This window comes from Tasmannia lanceolata, unplaced genomic scaffold, assembly GCF_043159265.1.
Source record: "Tasmannia lanceolata isolate RefF3 unplaced genomic scaffold, GAP_Taslan_0.1 ptg000018l, whole genome shotgun sequence".
NCBI lineage: Eukaryota > Viridiplantae > Streptophyta > Magnoliopsida > Canellales > Winteraceae > Tasmannia > Tasmannia lanceolata.
This window is the reverse complement of record NW_027518695.1, coordinates 19,728,309-19,740,927: the sequence shown is the minus strand read 5'-3', so window position 1 is coordinate 19,740,927 and position 12,619 is coordinate 19,728,309. Positions and strand designations below refer to the sequence as shown.

At 36.8% G+C, this 12,619-nt stretch overlaps 1 pseudogene; it reads right to left on the bottom strand.

The window, feature by feature from the left end:
• Positions 1–9,909: 9,909 nt before the first annotated feature.
• LOC143850155 (cytosolic sulfotransferase 15 pseudogene) lies at positions 9,910–10,416 on the bottom strand (annotated as a pseudogene).
• Between the last annotated feature and the right edge of the window lie 2,203 nt (positions 10,417–12,619).

Here is a 12,619-nt window from a genome sequence, read left to right as displayed (position 1 = left end):
GTTGGACCACTCGCAACATCTCTTCCAAAGACATCAATCGAAGAAGCGCCACAGTTGGAGTTGAAGCCCTTGCCTTCTCATTTACGTTATGCATTTTTGGGTGATAATTGTACTTTGCCTGTAATAATTGCTGCGGACCTAACCTCCCCTCAAGAGGAGGAACTCATTAAATTGCTAAAAGATAACAAGGAAGCCATAGGTTGGACAATGGCCGACATCAAAGGAATTAGCCCTTCGATTGTGCAACATCACATCCATCTCGTTGAGGGTGCCAAACCTTCAAGGGAACATCAAAGAAGGGCTAATCCTGTGATGAAGGAAGCCATCCAAAAAGATATTTTAAAATGGTTAGATAATGGGATCATTTGTCCCATCTCGAATAGCCAATGGGTGAGTCCCGTCCAAGTAGTGCCTAAGAAGTCGGGAGTTACCGTTATACAATCCGCCACCAATGAACTTATTCCTACTCGTATTCAAACAGGGTGGCGGGTTTGTATTGACTACCGAAAGCTTAATGCCGCTACTTGGAAGGATCACTTTCCTTTGCCTTTTATTGATCAAATGTTAGCAAGGTTAGCAGGTCATGAGTATTATTGCTTTCTTGATGGATATTCCAGTTACAACCAAATTCCCATAGCTCCTGAAGATCAAGAGAAAACGACATTCACATGCCCCTTTGGAACGTTTGCTTATAGACGCATGCCTTTTGGGTTTTGCAATGCACCGGCAACTTTCCAAAGATGCATGATGAGTATCTTTTCTGACATGGTGGAGACCTTCTTAGAGGTTTTTATGGATGATTTTTCCATTCATGGCTCCACCTATGCCGAATGTTTACATCACTTAAAATTGGTCTTAGAAAGGAGTAGAGAACAGAACCTTGTCCTCAATTGGGAAAAATTTCATTTTATGGTAAAAGAGGGCATAGTTTTAGGTCATGTGATTTCTAAAAAGGGAATTAAGATTGATAAAGCTAAGGTGGATCTCATTGTCCATCTTTCACCACCCAAAAGCGTGAAGGATATTAGATTATTTTTGGGCCATGCGGGCTTTTATCGGCGTTTTATAAAAGGTTTTTCTAAAAATGCTAGGCCTCTAACCAACTTGTTAGCAAAAGATCAAAAATTTGAGTTTTTCAAAGAATGCTTCGATTCTTTTGAGTGTTTAAAAAAGGAGTTAACTACGGCTCCCATCATTCAAGCACCTAATTGGACCGAACCGTTTGAAATTATGTGTGATGCTTCTGACTTTGCAATAGGAGCCGTGTTGGGTCAAAGATTCAATAAATTACCGCATGTAATCTATTATGCAAGTAGGACTCTCAATGATGCACAACTCAACTACACCACTACGGAAAAAGAATTCTTAGCGGTTGTGTTTGCATTAGAGAAGTTTCGGTCCTACTTGATTGGATCGCAGGTGATAATTTATACCGACCATTCGGCAATCAAGTATCTTGTTGGAAAGAAGGATGCTAAAGCTCGCCTCATTAGGTGGGTTTTACTTCTTCAAGAGTTTGATTTGGAGATTAGAGATAAAAAGGGTACGGAAAACTTGGTTGCCGATCACTTGTCTAGACTTCCTAATGCAAAGAATGACGAATGTCCAATTAATGAAAACTTCACTGATGAGCAATTATTTGCTATTTCTAGTGAGCCATGGTATGCGGATATTGTGAATTACTTGGTTACAGGTGCTACACCGGATCATTGGTCCAACCAAGACAAATACCGGTTTCACTCACAGGTAAAGTATTTCTTTTGAGATGATCCCTATTTGTTCAAAACTTGTTCGGATCAAATTGTCAGACGATGTGTGCCCGATCATGAGCACCAATCGATTCTATCTTTTTGCCATGATCAAGCCTGTGGTGGCCACTTTAGTGCAAAGAAAACCGCGCACAAAGTTTTACAATGTGGTTTCTATTGGCCAAGTCTTTTTAGAGATGCTTTTGATTTTTGTAAGGCATGTAGATCTTGTCAGTCATTAGGTAGAGTTACAAAGCGAAATATGATGCCCCTCAACCCGATCTTAGTGGTAGAAATCTTCGATGTGTGGGGTATTGATTTTATGGGTCCGTTTCCCAACTCTTTTGGAAATTTGTATAATTTGTTAGGTGTAGATTACGTGTCGAAATGGATTGAAGCCATTGCTTGCAAATCCAATGACCACAAGGTGGTGGTCAAGTTTCTTAAAAAAAATATTTTTTCACGCTTCGGTGCACCCCGTGCCATCATTAGTGATAGGGTTAAGCACTTTTGTAATAGGCCGTTTGAAGCTCTTATGAAGAATTATGGTATTACTCATAAGTTGGCCACCCCTTATCATCCTCAAACGAGTGATCAAGTATAGGTTTCAAGTAGGCAAATTAAGCAAATTTTGGAGAAGACAGTGAATCCAAACCGTAAAGATTTGTCCATTAGATTAGTGGATGCCTTGTGGGCTCATAGGACGGCATTCAAGACTGATCTTGGTCAGTCTCCTTACCGTCTTGTATATGGAAAAGCTTGTCACCTCCCGGTTGAATTGGAACTTAAAGCTTTTTGGGCTATTAAGAAACTAAACTTTGATTTGTCTTCTGCAGGTGTTGAAAGGCGATTACAACTTTCTGAATTTGAGGAGTTGCGCAATGAACCGTACGAGAATGCAAAGATCTATAAAGAGAAGACAAAAGCTTTTCATGATAAACATATTTTGAGAAAATCGTTTCAAGAGGGCAAAGAAGTGCTTCTCTACAATTCAAGATTGCATATCTTTCCACGTAAGTTAAGATCCTGTTGGGATGGACCATATGTGGTTAATAAAATTTTCTCCCATGGTGCTGTCGAGGTTCTAAATCCAAGCAATGGTGAGATTTTTTAAGTTAATGGTCAAAGATTAAAGCCATTTATTGAGTTGTCAAAGCCGGATATGGAAGAGGTCATGGATCTCCATAAACCTTCTTATTCGAATCATGCCTAAACAAATACGGTACGTACCCTCCTTTCTATTTTTAGTCCTCATATTTTTCTTTCTATTTTTAATGCCTTGAGGACAATGCATAAATCAAGTATGGGGGGGTAGCTTTTGGAAACTTTCTTTTCTAATCTTTTCTATAGTTAAAGTTAGAAATTTTCTTTTCCTTTTATTTTTGGTATTTTTCTCGAATTAGAAAGAACTTGGTATTCTTAAAAGGAATGTTGTTTTCCTATTTTAAGAAAGAAAGTTAGTGGATATTTTAATTTTGGAATTTGAAAATTAGAAAGAATACTTTCCTTTCATAGTTTTGTTTTCTTTTGGAATCTTTCTTTTAAAGAAATAGAAATAGACACTTACTTTTTATATGGTATGGTTAAAAAGGAAAGAAAGGTTGAAACAAAAGAAAGAAAGAATTATTTTTAGAAAGTTGGCTTCTTGATTATAGTTTTGATTTGTAGCCTTTTTGACTTCAGCTATTAAGTCTAAAGGGTTTTTATGCCTAGTTCCTTAAAGCCAACTGCCTTGAGAGCAACTGACTCAAAACTCCATACATGGGTCAATTAGAAAGCTTAATAAATCAAAGCATTGCACATAATCAAAGGTAAAACTTGAACTCATATGCTTCAATGTCTATGATATATGCAAATCAAAGATTAGTCGGACACTGCTTAGTAGCCTGGGTGTCTGGTGCATGCCCTGCATGTCATTCACGCCAAAAGCAGTAGAGGATTACAAAAAGTGAGTTCTATTCTTAGAAACTATGAAAAAAGTGGAAAGTATGGTGGACCTATAAATTTGTAAGTTTTCTACGAAGTTTTCTAATCAAATTCCTTTTATGGTACGATTACATTAGAAGCAAATTTAACGGAGATGAGTAGGAAAAATTCGAAAGAAGATTCCTTATTTAAAATATTTTTCTAATTTTTTCAACTTGGGATAGGATACAAAGTTTAAGTATGGGGGTATTCTAGTTGTTCTATTTTGAGTAATTTATCAAAGAAAAAAAGAATTAGAAATTTTTGGCTTTATTCTATAGTGAGATTTGGAAAGAAAAGTTTGTTTTGGAATTTTGTGTGTATATTCACTGCAAACACTCACGAGACACAACTCGTCCACTAGGGTAACCTATGGGTTTAAAGGCTTGTTGCACATGCTAAGTGCAATCATGATTCCAACAAAAGTGAGTTAGGTTTTTGTTTTTGTTTTTGTTTTTATTTTCGTATATTTTCTTTTTGTTTGCTTGAGGACAAGCAAAGTTTAAGTGTGGGGGAATCTGATAAGCACATTTATGTGTGAATTGTAGGTAGGAAAAGCATGCATTTTTTTTATTTAAAGCGGTACTACTAAGGTATTTTATTATTTTTGGTATTTCAAGGCTACCTCGGATTTTTACGAAAAATAGAGCTAAGGCCTATGAAATGAACAGTTTAGATCATCTAATAGAAATGGTTTGGGCCATGATCATCAGGACCCACCTTGATTTGAATAACAGCTGTAGCCCTTCACGTTTTTTAAAAGTTTCTTTACTATATTCAAAGTGGGACCCACTTTTGGGTTAAAAATGGCAATTGCTATGTGATTCATATACTATATAATATATATGGGACCCACATGCAATTACAAAACACATGCAAATCTTTACATTTGTACATGTTTTTGCATGAAATAGTAATTTCTATTTCACCTACTTGCACTTGCTCTCACTATTTCTAAATATTGCAACCCCATAGGATAATCTGAACCGTTGGGATGAGCATGACATCATGGCTGATTTCAAAATAGGCAAAGCCGTAGCCATGTTGGGAATTTTTGAACCAAAATAGAGATTGTCTTATGTGATGTGGGACCCACTTGGGTTTTTGGAAAGCACTGTTGTGGAAAGCAATTTCGGCATCTTGTTATTTCTATATTTGCATTGGCTGGATGATAAAAAAAGAAAGCATACATATGCATATGAATGGGAAATCCAACAAGGGTTTTTCTTTTATAGAAGTTTGACTTTTAATGGCAATAAGCCATATTTAACAAGTGAGTGACGTTTTGTATAGGAAAAGGGTATTTTCTAATTGCATATAATTTATATATATTCAATTATGTGGGACCCACTTACATTTGCTAAAATTCATTCATATATATATACAATTATGTGGCACCCACTTACATTTGCTAAAATTCATTCCCTATCTATATGAGATTTTATATGGTTTCTAATATATGCATAATCATGCTATTTTGTCTTGTAGCAAAATAGCACCAATTCCCACGTAAGAGCAAGAAGAGTAGAAAAAGTCAACAAAAATTTACAAAAAGGGAGTGCCAAGAAGCTTAAATTGTGAGAAAATAAAATAAGAAATTTGCATTATAAACAAAGGGTGAAATTTCAAAAATTGCCAAGGAAAGGTGGTGGCTTCCAAAAATACAAAAAGATACCAAGATTGTGTCTTTTCTTGGAGATGAAAATAGAAGGGGAAGAAAGCTACATATTGGAGTGAAGAAGACATTCTCTTTTTCATTCTCTCTTTTTCTCTCCACTACTCTCAAGCTCTCTCTCTTAGGTTTTCTTGTTCTTTCTTTTTCTTATTCTTTTCAACTCTCAATCCAAGGCATCATCATCCACCATTCAAACTCAAGGTGACATTAAAGCTTGAAGGAGGAAGATTCAACCAAAGATTTGAGGAGAAATAGAATAAGTTTCTTTTATTTTTGTTATTTATTTTAAGTTCAATTTGATGTAATTTTGTTTCAATTCAAGTTAGTGAAGAAGTAATTTGCTTTTGTTTCATTTCCTTTCAAGTTCTATATGGCAATTCTTCTCCTATCTATCTCTTTTATTTTTGTTTTTCTTCACTTCTTCATGAATAACTAAATCCTAATTACTTAGGGTTTAGTTGAAGCCATGGGGAAGGAGAAATATTTATAATTAAATCAATCTATTCAATTGAAAATTTGTGTAGGATTTTGTGTTTGGAAAATCCCAATCATTCATGCCATTGGCTTTCCCCTTTTGTATGAATGATTGTTGATTAACAAATATAAAGTTCTATATAATCAATGTAAATTGGAGGGTGGATTTGATTAATTACTTATAAGGAATGACATTCCTTTGATCTTATTCCTTATTGACTAGTTAATCGAATTTTCAACCCAATTCAAGAGTTGTTTTAATTAATCAATCTAATCCAAACCCATGGTGGATTCTAGCCCTAAGTAATCTTTTATATTGAATTAAGATTTTTACACTATTCCAAATTACTTTTGCAATTTTCCAATTAACTTAGGCCTTTCGAATTTTGATTTTCTAATTAAAATAGATAAGTAGTTAAAAGAGATCATTAGAACCTTGGTACACTTTGCCTAAATTAGGATTTTAAATAAAAAAGATCTTAGTTAAATTTGATTCTTAGATTGATTAGAATATACGCTTATATATAGTGTTGGCAACGAGGTTAAGTCCCTGGAAATCTTGAGTCCATTCCAGGGAACAATATATCATAGCTAGTATTCTAATCGGTACAAGAATAGGATTGACAACTAGATTTCTCTTCCCTGAGTTCGACCCGTATTTACACGATCCGTGCACTTGCGGTTATTTAATATCTCTAACACCACCCATTCCTTCTTGGAAGGGAGGAGATTAGTTCCTTGCATTCATTCCTCAATATTTCATCCTCTTTAAGCATTTGGTATGCGGCCATGGAGAAGATGGGAGTGTGAGGATCTCGAGCTATCAATAATTTTCCCAATGGAATTCACAGACCTTGGATGCATAGCCGTACTTATTATACTCCAGTTCTAGATATCTCAAGCTTCAACTACCAGTCTGACCCATTTGAATTGGTAGTAAAATCAGCTAACGATCAACTCGTTCCTCCTCATCAGTGCCCATACAGGATACAAGGATGTCACGAATGTAGGCGAGGCGATCTAGACCATTCATCTTGTAAGGGGCAAACCTTGCTGGAATTTATAAGCATTTCATGCTTTCTCCTCTGTTTGACTTTTTCAATCAAATTTGTATTATTTATTCTTCATTTTTTTGTTGTTGTTGTGAAGTTCTCTTTATTTAATGGAAAAATTGACCACTTAAAGTTGAAAAGATTTTAAAATTACCTAGTTAACCACCCCACTACATCAAATATGGAGAATTTATATGGTGTAAGCCTATAGATTTCAGTGTTTTTCAAAAAGCGCTGTATGGCCCATACCATAGATGATCAAACCGTCCATTTGATGGGCCACAATGCATATAGGTTGTGCCTCGAAAATGATTTCCATAGGATGATCCAAATTCTCCAATCTAAGGAGGTTTCCATAATACACGGCTCCTCTGTAGATTGGAGGGGTAGGATCATCCTATGGAAATGATTTTTTGGGCACAACTGATTTACGTTTTGTACCATCAAATGGATGTTTTCAACCTATGGTGTGGACGGCACAGTACTTTTTGAAAAATAATGGATTATAAGCACTTACACTGTATAAAAAAACCCCAAAATATGAGTTTTAAAGATTACCCCTGCCCGACCTCAGATTAAGTTGGGGTTTTGCATCCTAAAAACCAAGTCAAACCAAGACCAATGAGTTTTGAACCCAACCTGGGGTATTTCGGGTCATCGGTCAAGGCGTATCGGGGTATTTCGGGTCATCGGCCAAGGCGTATCATTCATTTTATCATGCTCTCTCATAAGAAATAAAAGGAAAATTTTCATGTTTTCCACCCCCATTTATACTAATCCTAAAAATGGATGCTAATTAATGACAACTATTTGATAGGCTACATAAAAAGCACTATATGTGTTTTTGCTCAGTAAGAGCTTTAGGCACTGATTGGAAAAGTTTGGAACGAAAACTTTTCTTAATTTTGGGCTTCTAGGTTGTTTGATCCCACATCACAAAAGTATCTTCAACCATTGCGGTTCAAGTCTTCTTTAAAGGGACCTTCAATTAAGCAATACCCATTTTATTTTCTTTCAAAATAGTGAAAAAAAAAATATTTTTCTCGGAAAAAAAATTGTTGCAAGTATTTCTAGGCAAAATCCAAACAGGGAATTATCGGAAACAAAACAAAGTAAGAAAAGAAGAGATTACTTAAGAAGATGATCCAATACATAAATAGCAGTTTATTTATGTTTTGTTGCTCGGAAAGAGCTTCATTGGAAACAAAACAACAAGAAGATAAGAAAATGATATATATGATAATGACCAAATAACTAAGAGGGGAAGGTGAGACCATAACTGTGGAACTTTTGTTGCATGAGCTGATCCAATCGCTCTACCATTGAAGGGGTCAGATGATTTGCCCAATCACCCACCTCCCCTTTCCTAAAAAATAACTTATTGTCATAACCAGTTTGCTCCATTGTTCCACTCTTGTTCACTTCCAAATTGCTCAAATTCTTAAAACTGCATAGTTGTGATATTTCCTCCACCACCCCTTCTTTCTCTTCCTTTGGAGAGAAAGGATACCCCAAGAACTCAGCCAACCTCTTCAAATGAAGTATGGGTTCTTGTTTCATTTCTGTAAGCCCAAGGGTCTACTTTCCTATCTTGTTTTGATGATTCTAAACATAATTGATTATGTTCTTGAATACTAATCAATTTGCCTTGAAGTGTTGTGTTAAGATAGGTTGATCATTGAAGAAACCAACACTCCACATGGTCATGCTTGAAGATGTACCACACAAGAGTCAAAGGAGCTAAGTGGAGCTCACATCATCTCTCAAGCAAGCATACACAAAATGGAAGATCAATTGAAGGCTAAGGCTAAAGAGAAGTTGAAGGTTACATAGATTTCATTTTAAATCTTTTCTCTTTAGATTTCTAAGTCAAGGCAAGGATTTTCAAAAGAGTTTTTCAAAAACACTTAAGAACTTAAATGGTTTAGTGAATGGTTATGTGGTGGACCAACATGTTGGGACCCTCATAAACATTCCAAATTTTCTTAGGAATTGAGTTCCAAAAGCTCAAAATCAAATAGCATCAAAAATATAAAAAGTCTGCTGATTTTAGGCTTCTCGGAACTTCGAGATTTTTCTCGGAACTCCGAGAAATGGTTCAGTAGTTTTTGACAACTTCTGGCCATTTTCTCGGAACTCCGAGAAATGGTCCAGTAGAATTTTTCTTCTTCTGGCCGTTCTCTCGGAACTCCAAGAATGGTTCTCGGAACTCCGAGAACGTCGCGACAGCGCAAAATATAGCCGTTGGCTTTTGAATTAAAAATTGATTTTTGATTTCTTTAACCCCAAACGGTCATATTTTGTTGAGAAGCTATATATACACATTCAAGAGGATTATTTTCTTCTCTTGAATATTTGAAAAAGCATCCTTAAGCATTCAAACACTTGCAAATCCTTTTAGCTTGAGAAATTGTTTTCCTCTCCCAAACTTGCCTTGCAACTTGCAAATCTTTTGAGTTTGGATTTAGGCTTTCACTTGCAAGCTATATTGGAGAGCAATCAAAGGGGACAACATTGTGCATCAAGCTTTCAAGAGAAGCCAAGCAAATCTTCATCTTCTTTTCTTGTAAAGGTGGTTAGGGCATCCTATCTTAATACCCTAGGGAGTATCGCTTAGAACTCGACGAAGAAGGAGAGTCGATGTAAAGGTGTCAAGGGCATCCTCATTTAATATCCCTTGGGAGTGTAATCGCCTCGGACCCGGGCATCGTAGAGGTCTCATAATAGTGGAAATCCATAAGGACGATCTTAAGAAGAGTGGAGTAGGGCTTTGCCCGAACCACTATACATCGGTGTGTTCTTTCTTTATCTTGCACTTTCATTCTTGATTTTGGTTTGGCAATTCATTTTGTTTTGATCTTATTTGAACTAACCAAAATCTAATCAAGAGAAGTAAAATCAAATTAGGTTTAATAATTAATTTTTTTTTTAAATGTATAAATTAGTGTTTAAACCAATTCACCCCCCCCCCCCCCTCTTGTTTATTTCAATTTCCTCATACTTCAAGAATAAGACCCTTCCAGGCCTTTCCAGGCTTGCCTTCCAGTACCCCAACACATGATCCCAATAAGGCCTTTCCAGGCTTGCCTTCCGGTAACAACGTGTAAGGGATGTGGGCAGCCAAGAGCCTAGGGGAGGGAATGCTCTCAAATTCAGAAAGTTGGTTATATACAAAGAACTTCAAGATGACAAAAGGGACGAGGTCATGGGGGCGAGTGTTTAGCAGAGGGTGGTCAGTGACAAGGTAACGAGTCCGGTTCACAACCGCGAAAGCAAGTGCCTTGAGCCAAGTGGTGCCGGCTTTGGGCGTGGTGACTAGAAATGCATCCCCTTCGCGGGGTTTAAACTGTTGATGGAATGCCACTGCTCCTTTCAAGTACTTTAGAGGATACCAAAAGCCTTGATATTGGTAGTAATAAGGAATGTACCACCCATTCCCTCTTGGAAGGGACGAGATTAGTTCCTTGCATTCATTCCTCAATATTTCATCCTCTTTAACCATTTGGTATGCGGCCATGGAGAAGATGGGAGTGTGAGGATCTCGAGCTATCAATAATTTTCCCAATGGAATTCGCAGACCTTGGATGCATAGCCATACTTATTATACTCCGGTTCTAGATATCTCAAGCTTCAACTACCAGTCTGACCCATTTGAATTGGCAGTAAAATCAGCTAACGATCAACTCGTTCCTCCTCATCACTGCCCATACAGGAAACAAGGAGTGGAAATCATTTTTTAGGCACAACCTATATGAATTGTGGCAAGTCCCTAGCAAAGCCAGGGAAGTCTGTTCTTGGAACTGAATTGAGCGTTTCACCACCACTTCCTCAAATTTTTCTGGATGATTTTATGTAGTGCAATTTGTATCCTTTGGGGGAATGGGTCTCCATTCTTGCGTCTATTCTTTTACACTCTTTTGTCTGGTTTTTGGTAGGGTTTGTGGGGCCACATTGTTTTTGGTAGTGTTTGTGGGCCCACATTGTTCGGATGATTCAAAGCGTTCATTTGATGGGCCCTGACATAGATAGGGTGTGCCCAAAAAATCAGCTCCATAGGATCATCCTAACCCTTCAATCAGTGGACGAACCGTCAACTGAGTGGTCTACCTTACACAAATTGAAACCCCAGGGGGTCTATTTGTAACTTTTTAAACATTAGGGGTTAAGTTGAAAGTGTCAGAAACCACAGGGGGTCTAAGTGTATTTTTCCCTTATATTTTTTAATCTTCAACTTTTCATTTTTTTTTATTACGTGCACTTTATTTAATAGACAAGTTGAATAAAGAGCACTACCTTCTGCTCCCTCCCCGAATTCTGCCACATACGATATTATAAAAACATAAAGAGCATGTGATTAAAAGGGAAGTGATATTTACACGGCCCTTTTGATCACCAGGGACACCCAGCGTCAGTGTATCAATGGCAAAAAGGGGGCTAATGTACTTTGTGTCAGAAAAATCCAGTGGCTTTGATTGCAAAGTACACTGGCAAATGGGTGTCCCTAGTGATAAAAGGGGCGTAAATATCATTTCCCGATAAAAATTGAAAACCCCTAATTCTGCCACATGCGATGTTATAAAAACATAAAGAGCATGTGATAAAAATTGAAAAAAGAGCACGTAATAATATTTTTATTAGTGCTCTTTATTTAAAAGAAAATTTGAACAGTCCCCAGCATATGCCACATGCGATATTATAAAAATAATAAAGAGCATGTAGTAAATATTGAAAAAAGAGCATGTGATAAAGAGCTCGTAATTTTTTTATTACGTGTTCCTTATTTTGATTGAAATAAAGAGCAACTTTGGTCTTTTTTTAGCACCACCCTTCTGAGATAAAGAGGGGAAATGAGACTTTATCCTTGACGACTAATTCGCGTGTTACTAATTTTGCCGTTGTATTACCAGAATCTTCTGTCCTGCATTGTTTGTAGGGCTGCAAATGAACCGAACCGGATCACGAACATGTTTGGGTTCGGCTCATTAAAAGCTCGACTCGGGCTCGTTCGTTTACTAAACGAGCCGAATCCGAGCCCAAAAATTAGGCTCGTCAAATAAACGAGCCGAACTCGTGCTTTGTATAGTTCGGCTTGGACAAGCTCGTCAACTTTTTAGTTTCGGTTCATAAAGCTGAGCCGAGCTTTAAATGTTGGGACAAATTGGTATGGTGGATGAACAAAACTGTTTAGAATAAAGAAAGAGAATAAGAGAGGAAGAGAATTAGGCAAGGCAAGCAAAAGGCTTTCTCTTAAAGACTTTACTTTCCCCACCTATGCAGGTGGCTACCATGGAAATAAGTCCTGATGATACAATGCTTACACTAAGAACAAGGGCTGCACCCTAAGTTCAAATCAACCAGTATGCCCTTAAATAACAAGAAAATAGAAAGAATAAAGAGGAGAAAGACTTCTTCAAAATGAAATCCCAAGTCTTCTTTCATAGAAGGTAAAAAGACACGAAAGCACCCTTTCAAATTAACCCTTTCATTTAAAATAACACATTTCCATAACATATGTGTCTTTTGATTAGAAATACCTTTCCACATAAAAAGAAGTGTCCCTTTGTAAAATCTCATTTTTCTATTTTACAAAATAAAATATTTTAAAAATATCCAACATTAAAGCTCGGATTATATATAGAGGAAAAGGAGTGTGCGGTTGACCGCACCTAAGCTTAGGTGCGGTCGAGGGACTAAACACATGGGTC